This window comes from Pinus tabuliformis, chromosome 8 (assembly GCF_031772625.1).
Source record: "Pinus tabuliformis cultivar Carrire ecotype Pingquan chromosome 8, CPIR1, whole genome shotgun sequence".
Lineage (NCBI taxonomy): Eukaryota > Viridiplantae > Streptophyta > Pinopsida > Pinales > Pinaceae > Pinus > Pinus tabuliformis.
In genome coordinates, this window is record NC_142294.1 from 1,921,099,360 (window position 1) to 1,921,107,879 (window position 8,520).

Below are 8,520 nucleotides of genomic sequence, written 5' to 3' on the forward strand. Positions count from 1 at the left end.
AAGGAGTTAATCTAAGAAATTAGGTTTGCCAATCTCCACTAAGTTTGTTAATATTCAGATTTATTGATTTATTTGTTGATTTATTTATTATTATTATTAGTATTATTATTTTAATTAATTTGTTTACTTAAATTAATTAAAAAACAACTACGTTGCATGCTTCAGCCCACAAGTGCAACATGTGAGCCCTGATCATGTAACATTACCTATGCAGCTCCCACAATACTTTTGTTCTTCATTTTAGCCACCCCATTATGTTATGGGTTATGGGGTGCTATTAACTCCCGTCGAATGCCTTCTAATGCACAAAAGTTCTTGAATTCATTTGACACATATTCTCCACCATTATCGCTCCTGAGAGCCTTCACTTTCATGCCAGTGTCCTTCTCAACAAGTGCTTTAAATTCACAAAATTTAGCGAGCGTCTCACCTTTCTTTTGCATTAAAAAAATCCAACATTTATGAGAGAAATAATCTACAAATATTACATAATACTTGTGCTTGGTCATGGAGGCTATCGAGAACGATCCACACACATCTGAGTGAACTCTTTCAAGGATCGCTTGCGCTCGATTGTCCTTATCATGAAAGTGGTTTGGTTTACTTCCCCAGTGTACACCCTTTGCATATCTCTCTTATTATATACCTAGGGGGTAATATGGGGTACAAAGGGAGATACCCAAGGTAACAATGTAATAATGGGATGGGCCATAGTAATAAATAAGGTGGTTAAACCATATCATGTAAGGGACCACAAGTAGTTAGTAATAATGTAATGGGCCCATGGTATTAGTTCGATGGTATGAGGGAACCATGGTAATGACCCATGGTATTGTATGTATGAGACCTATATAGAGGCTAGAGACTCCACATGGAGGGATGTCAAGGAATTGTGTCAAGGATTATTGAATGAACAGGCATATGGCTTGTGGAGTGTTCTCCTTCCTTAAGGAGTGAATGTATGTTGTTGCCCTACCATAAGGGTTTGATCAATAAAGAGTCATTTCATATTATTTCTGGGTTTATTTCTATTATCTTATATTTTTGGATCAGATTTATAACAAGTGGTATCAGAGCACTTTCTTGGGCAAACAGTGGAGAAATTTTTTTATTTATTTTTGCAGGATTTCGGGGGCGGCGAGTTTACAAATCAGATCTATACGTTTTGGTGCAAGATCTGTAAAATCTAATTGCAGATCTGAATACTATGTGAAAAAAAATACCCGATTTCAAAAAAAAATCGGTCGAATCGGAGTCCGGATGAAGGAGATATCGCTGATTTAAAAATCAGTGGGGTTGTAGACAAATTTTCAGGGCAGCGAGTTTGTGGCGCAGATATACACGCCCTGGTGCAAGATCTACAAAATCTAATTGCATATTTGGATTCTTGGTGAAAAAATACCCAATTTCAAAAAAAAAATCAGTCGAATCGGAGTCAGGATGAGGGAGATATCGCTGATTTAAAATCAGCTCTTTTTTGCAGAAATTTTGGTGACGGCGGGAGAGTTGCAGCGCAGATCTGAAATTCCAGTGCCTGGATCAAAATTTCTATCACATGGGCAGATGCAGAATGATTGTTCCATTTTTGAAACAGGCCATAATAGGGATTCTGAGCAATATTGACTAAACTGTGACAATTTCAATTTTTTGCTAATTTTTTTTGTGATGGCGGGCTTAACTCAGAGTTTGAGGGACTTGTATAAATTGATGGCTCTCATCCAACCAAATGGATAGCAAAAATGGAGAAATTTTTTCGAGTGAATTACATCATGGATGATAAGACTCAGCTGAGGATGGGAAAAATGTACTTGGACAATGAAAGATGGCAATGGTGGCAAAGGCATCAACGTTGCTATCGAAGGCCCTTGACTTGGGACATATTCACAAAAGCTCTTATGGACCACTTTGACCGTAAAACTAATCTTGTGGATAAGCTCACACAGACAAACATACAACCTAGTAAAGATTTTATTTTTACAGAAAAGAAGGAAACCAAAGAACCTAAAGGGTTATTTTCTACTGGTATATTCTTATTACAGGTTCATGGATTGATTCAAAAGGAGAAGATCATGGTTTCTATAAATCCTAGTTGCAAGCATAATTTTATCAATGTTAATTTGGAAAAAATATTGCAAGTTCCAACAAAACACATTGAAACCGCACAGATTGATAATGAGGATGTTCAAGTTTATAAAGATTTGAAGATTTCTATGGACAAGTATGTATTGCATTCTAATTTTTATGCTTCAGATATGGCTAATGTGGATGTTATTTTGGGATACCCTTGGATGGAAGAGGTGGATATTATCAATATTAATGTGCAGAAGAAATTCCTGAAGCTCTGGTATAAAAAGAAGAAAATTACATTACAGGATATTTCCATCAATAAACAGGTAGAGTCCACGAACGTTGAAGCAAAAGATGTTCCAGGGACTGACATATCAGATGATGAGCCATTGATGGTCGACATTCAAACACAAATAGAGGCTGAAGCAGAAAAGGTTACAGGTGCTGATACATTAGATGAGGGCTCAGTGGTGGAAGTAATATTGGAAGATAAGACACCACAGCAGGCACCACAACATAATAGTCAGGCTCCAGTAAGGGGTGAATTAAAGAAAAAGACACCATGGGTTAAAACTTCAACATATCATCACCCACATCACCCTACAAGACAACAACCAACAAGATGGCAACCAATTAGCCACAAGGACAACAACCCCCACAGGACAGATAGAGAGGAGTGAAGATCCACCTACTACACACAGAAGAGCTACCAGGGTCAGCTTCCATCTCAAGCGAGTGAGGCACCAGCGAGATCGAGGGTTCACCTTTCTCTTGCATGGCTAGATGCACGTGCATGGTACCAGTGGACTACTCTTTTGAGTAGATCTTATTATTTGTGTTCTTCCCATGTTTCGGGGACGAAACATGTTAAGGGGGGTGGAATGTTATATACCTAGGGGGGTAATATGGGGTACAAAGGGAGGTACCCAAGGTAATAATGTAATAATGGGATGGGCCATAGTAATAAATAAGGTGGTTAACCCATATCATGTAAGGGACCACAAGTAGTTAGTAATAATGTAATGGGCCAATGGTATTAGTTCGATGGTATAAGGGAACCATGGTAATGACCCATGGTATTTTATGTATGAGGCCTATATAGAGGCTAGAGACCCCACATGGAGGGATGTCAAGGAATTGTGTCAAAGATTATTGAATGAACAGGCATATGGCTTGTGGAGTGTTCTCCTTCCTTAAGGAGTGAATGTATGGTGTTGCCCTACCATAAGGGTTTGATCAATAAAGAATCATTTCATATTATTTCTGGGTTTATTTCTATTATCTTATATTTTTGGATCAGATTTATAACATCTCTACTCTAGCACACCCTTGGGAAGTCCTGTAGAAATCTGTTGCTTGATCTTCAAAGCTCTGTGGTGCAAGTGACCCAATATTTTATGCCACAACTCACCGATGTCTCGGCTTTGCACCTTCTCTGCTTTTGTGCTCAAAACAACATACTATTCTACATCCAATTTGTAGAGGTTCTTCACTCAAACCTCGATACAATTCACTTGTCATGAGGCTATGTGACGAAGGAAAGCCTTTCCTTTGCTAAATATCACATCGTAGCCATGGTCCTTCAACATAACAACTGAAACCAAATTATTCTTCAGACCCAGAACATACATGACATATTTTAGTGTGAGAGGAGAACCAGACTCCCTCTGAAAAGTAACAATACCAATGTCGGTTGTACTATACCTTCCATCATCTACCATTTTGGTGTGCATCTGGAGATCCTTCTCCTCCAAGTCACTGAAGAATTATTTGTTGTCGGTCATATGGAATGAGGCTCCATTATCTAGATACCACACACTACCCATCATCGATGTCACCATGCAAGCGATGAGGGTGAAATCCAACTCGAGTTGTGAAGCAAGAGCTTCACACGCTGCTCCTTATGAGGGCTTCTAGTCAGTCTTCTTGTGCAAACACTTCATGGCATAGTGTCCCATCTCGTGACAGTGAAAACATTTAATCTTCGACAATTCCTTCTTCTTGCTACCCTTAACTAGAATCTGATTTGGAATGGGATGACTTCCCTTTCCATTTATTTGCCTTTCCATCGAAGGCACAGTTCTCATCATCATCATACTTGGATGAAGATCCATCTCTGGTGTTCCATTAAATCTCTTCTTGAACCAAGTCAGATCACAAATGCTCCCACTCTAGTAGCTTCTCCCTCCCATTTACTGAATCCTGGTAGTTGTGCTAGCTGTTGGAAAGGCCTAGAAGTGCTAGGTTGGCCAAACCATCTTCAGAAACTGTAACATCAACACTTCCAAGCTCATCCCAACATTGGGTGAACTTGGTCAAGTACTTTTGTATTGTGTCACCTTTCTCCATCTTGATTTTCATGAGCCTGTCCTTCAGTGCCAGCTTCTTGTTGTCACTGTTATTTTGAAACAGGTTTGTCAGTTCCTTCCACATTGCATATGGAGTCTCCTTACCATGGAGGTTGAGATAATATGATCTCGAACTCCTTCTAAGATAATCCTTCTCACCCTTGCAACACGTTTTCTTCACTCTGCCAGATCTTGAGCATCAATTGTTGGAGGCTTAGGAATATCTTTGTCTATGAATTCCTTAGACCTGTTGTCTTTGAACACTGCCTCCATCCTATCCTTCCAAGTAATATAGTTTGAACTACCCTCAAGGGCATATTCAAGTCTCAATCCGTAGAATGACATCCTATTGGCTCTGAAGTATGATACTGCAAATTTGATTTCACCTACAAAAGACAAACTTGTATTCTCCTCTTCAAGAGTGATTTATGCTTCAATAACATGTAAAAGTTCCTTGTATATTCAAACTCCTAATTGTAATTTGCTAAAACAATAAACATGAATCTACTCTACTCATCAACGAAAACAATTAAACGATTGTGAAATCACAAAGCATACAAGAGAAAGAATTCAATCAACAAATTACACAATGATTTCCTAGGGAAAGCCACAGCTAAAAACCCCTGCTATCTATATATTGCATTAGTCATAAAATATGAGAAGATTATAATGCTTTACTCAAGCCCGAGCAACCTATGCACTATCTCTATCTGTCTCACTACTTCCTAGACAAGCCTTGGAAAATTCTTAACCAATTTTTTGCTTACCCAAGTCCTTATTTGCTTGTGTGGTTTCCTTGGGAATTAGCCCCCTATTAATTAGGTAAATTCATCAAAGGAATTTCGCAATCCATCATAGGACTTCCTCTGACTGCATGCACCACCTGTACAATTTGGATGATTATACAATTGATAGTACATTGTCCTTGAGCTCCAATCTCAACTAGGTAACTCTCATATCTGACACGCATGAGTTATTTATGAGTGAATCATCAATTATCTGGCTCATCACTGCAGGCACACCACAATACTAGACCTCCCACTAGTTCCTCCAACAATTGGAACTAGTTTAACCGACTTTAACTCAGTTAAACTGAATTAATTAATTACAACTCAAAACAAACTCAACCAGGGCCCCTATAATGTAGGAGACACTCTACATGACTCTAGTTAGATCCTCAACTTGAATTAACTGAGCCAACTAAGTCAAATTAACTTAGTTAAGTAATACAAGTTGTCATGTGATGTGGGATTACGATTTTAATCCTAATTTAATTTTGTCCTAATAATCGTAATCCTAATTTAATTTTGTCCTAAAATTAAATTAGGATTTTCTTATTACATTTTCAACAATCAATGATGACATCGTGGTAGAGATCCTTATTTTCCCACACTTTGTGGCATATTTTTTACATTCATGTTATGCTTTTGAGTTATCCTAAGGTTGACTTGTGACGTCAAACTCATTGAACTCTTAAGAAAAAAAGTTTTAGGTATTTGCTTGTAAAATCCTGGAAAATGAAGCATGTTAGACCTCATGTAAATAGAGGAGGCCTTATTTCATTTTTTCATCATCATTCACTCATCACACTCTCCTCTCTTTCGAAGTGACATTATTCCTTGACTCTTCTACTTGGCCCAAATGCAATCTTTGTGGTGCAAATTATTCTTGAAGTTGGAATTTTGCTTGAAGATGGTTTCTTAGGATTGATTGAAGTTGTTCTCGTGAAAAAATTGCATGTTTATTGCATATTTTCTATATTTTGCATGTTATATTTGTGAAGTAGAATTTCTACATGTGTCATGGTTAAAATTACTAAATTTATCTAGAAATATTGCTCCTTTATGATATGTACAAATTTTTTCCTTGACTCCTCTAAGAGAACTTTGATTGTACATCTCTTAAGCTCAAAATCTCCCCTCACAAGGAAGACACTAGGGTTTATAAGTGGATTCCCTAGTCATCCCGTGTACTTCAACAAAACCGTTCTTACTGCATTTTTCCCTAGAAGGCCCCATTTACCCATTTGGAACAAGACACTAGTCTAGATGGTATTGATCAAGCACTATTCTTTAATAAATTTTCTCTCTTCTCTATTTAGTCCTAGATATCTATAGTTAGGGTTTATATTAAATATTGCTAAAAATTAAATTTTCATTGATCTATCATTGCTCTTTAAGTAGGAATTGCATTAATAATTATCCAACAATGAAATCTAGCATTTATTGCATGTTGAAACACATCTCTAGTGTTGACATCATCATTCTATTGTTATTTTATGCATGTTTCAACCATTTAAACTCCATTGAAAATCCTAAATCCTTCATATCTAATTGAAAGTATTGAAAGGTTGTTGATTTGTCATCGTAAAAAGTTTTCCTCTAGCTATTATATTTCATTGCATGCCCTATTATTGGAAATTTGCAAAAACCATAACTTATAAGAGCCCTTTAATTAATTTTAGTGGTTTATAGTGTGCTTGAACTTTCGTGACGATTATCCAAGTTGTCCAGGATTTTCTAGGACCCAACCCCATCACTAGTCCTCATTCATCACCTCAAGCCATTCTTATTTAATATCCTTTAGGTGAGCCTTTTAAAGTAGCCTCTCTTGTGGTGCAAATTCCACTAAATAACTGGAGATAAGTTGTTGAGGTGACAATGCAGTCGATGTATTCTTTCCAGAAGGTGTAGATATGTGTACTTAGGCATTACACAAGGCCTGGTAGATTTTGTGACAACAATGGCCGTAGGAAATCTTATTCAAGCATGGTCAGACATGTTCATACATGGTCAAACATGGTTACATGTGGTCAACTGCAGTCAAAAGTGGTCAACCATAAGAAAACATGGTCAACCTTCATCCACTATGGTCATATAGTTAAGCATATTTAACATGGTCTTCCATATTTGACTACAATTTACCCTTATCAACCATTCTCAAACATAGTTAACCATGGTCATTCTTATGCAATCTTAGGCAACCCTAGACAAACATGGTTAACTATAGCCAATCGTTGTCAACAAGGCCAAGATAGTCAAGCACCATTATAAAATGATGGTAAACATGGTCAATTATAGTCTTTAATGGGAAACTATAAGCAACCATAGCCAACCATGGTTAAACATGATCAAACACGATTGTACGAAAGCCTACCCAGTTAAAATGTTTAAACATGGTCATCCATGGCCAATTATGGTCGACTATAGAAAAACATTTACACCCTTGGTCAACCATGGTCACCCATGGCCAACATGGTATTCTATAGTTAACCATTGTCTACCTTGATCAAGCATACTCAACCTGTTGTAGTTACTACAACACCCTCCAAAATGTTGCCCATGCTTTGATTTTGGAGCCTTCTTTTTGTCCACAGAAGCCTATCTTTCACTGTCATCAAGTATTCATTTTGTGATCAAGAATTATCTTTTCATAATTTGTTTGTGATGTATTGATCATGATTTGATATCTTTCAGACACAAGCAAGCTTCTGAATTGACCTTACAACGTTATTGGGCTTGCCTCCAGAAAGCACACAATCTTAGAAGGCAGGACAACTTTGATGATTGGAATTGCACAATCCAGGATGGTAGGTCTGCCTTGAGCTCAGAAACTATGCAGGCCCAATATTGAGCCCAGAAACTACACAAAGTATCTCTTCAGCTCAAAACTACACAATGCATTGAGTCAAGAAGTTGCCTAGTGCTTGCGAACTGCACAATCTTCCCTAGCAGTGTGGATGCCTAGTTTTCCTTACCTCATTCATCACTAATATTCATGCCTCATATGCATGATTTTACAACATCATGGATTTCTCGGTGAAATCGCACAAGTTCCCATCATCTGTCTCACTCACTGAAGCCAAATGCAGGAATCAGGTCAGGCAAGAGGTTAAAGAATCTTGAACTAGTTTAGAAAGATCACTAGTGAGGAAGATCTCGAAGTAAACAACCATAATATGCAAAAGTACATTAGTGGCCCTATCCAAATCAATACTATGATGCTCCTGCTAAAGAGTCATAAGGGGATGTGAATAATCACCATTTTTGTTATAAATATACCCTCATAACTCATTTAAAGGGATTTTGGGGAGCCAAGCTTTTGG